This window comes from Malurus melanocephalus, unplaced genomic scaffold (assembly GCF_030028575.1).
Source record: "Malurus melanocephalus ecotype Western Australia unplaced genomic scaffold, MMel_1.1 scaffold_2469, whole genome shotgun sequence".
Taxonomy (NCBI): Eukaryota; Metazoa; Chordata; class Aves; order Passeriformes; family Maluridae; genus Malurus; species Malurus melanocephalus.
This window is the reverse complement of record NW_026625701.1, coordinates 1-1321: the sequence shown is the minus strand read 5'-3', so window position 1 is coordinate 1321 and position 1321 is coordinate 1.

The window sequence follows — 1321 nt, the reverse complement described above, 5'->3', positions numbered from 1 at the left end:
CTCCAGCGGGTACTGACTCAACCATCCCTGAATTTTACAGAGAGAAGCTGCTTTTCTAGAACTCACCCTCACAGCCGAACTCACAGAGACTGAACCAGATCTCTGGGGCTGTGTAAATATGAACTTGTAGAGACTGGAAAGAGATTCCTAGGGCTGCTAAAGCATCATCACACTCTGGGAATGAGGGCAAAGAGCTCACAGTCACAGTCTGACCACTTGACTGTGTTCCAGCAATTTGGGTTGTTGTGCCTGGGTTGTTGTCCTTGGGCTCCCAGGAAAGGCAAAAGGGGTGGAGAATCCCCTCCGAAACTGTTGTTTGCTTTAAACTTTAATGTTTAACATTCTAAATGTGCCACATGTAATAGTTTGACCCTGGCCTGGTGCCTGGTGCCAGCAAGGCTGCTCCGTCATTGCCATCATGCCCCAGGCTGGACAGAGAACACCAAAGGAGAGGTTTGTGCTTAGATCAGGGCACAGAGAAGGCACTCACCTGTTGCTGCCACAGGCACAATAGACCCAGCTTGGGGGAATTATTTGAATTTATGTCCAGTCMAATCACATCAAGAGAATGAGAATTAAAACAAATCCTAGTAAAACTCCTTTCCCCTACCCCTCCCTCCTTCCCAGGATTCATTTTATCCCCAATTCCCTCCTAGTAGTGCAAGAGAAGGGGATGGGGGYTATGGTCACTTCATGCTGCTCCACATCCTCTCGGCCCAGTCAAAAAAAAACTCTTCCCAGGAGTTCTCCCTTTCTGGTTTCCCCACTTTGGGGTTCTGGGGTTCTTGTGGATCCTGGTGATCTCCCCTCTTTGGAGTCCTGCTTAGGGATGTTGGGGGATCCAAGGTTCCCTTCTCTCCCGATCCTGTTTCAGCTCCCAGTTTGTCCCAGGGTCCTCCTCTTCAAGCTCTCCTCACTTGAGGCACTGGGGGATGTCCCTCTTCCTAAACCCCCTTTCAGGGTCAGGGGGTCCTGGACCCTGCTCATCTCCAGGCTTCCCCACCCCTCCAGGCTGCTGGGGGTCTTCCAACTCCGGCATCACCATCTCCACTCTCCCTTCGCTGGGTGTCCCACGTTCCACCCCCCGGCTCCCCCGGGGATTCCCAAAACAAACTTCCTGCTCCACCTGTATGGGATGATCGCTGCATGGACCACCCCCCCCAATGTCCCCCACAAGGAGCATTTGAGTCTCAGCTCTGGAGTCCTTCAAGATCTAAACACATCCCCACMCWCTCAAAAYCCYCCCAGGGAAATGCAAAGATATCTGGGGCTTGATTCCCGAATCTACGAGTTCCAAAAAAATCCCTGCCAGTGACCCCCC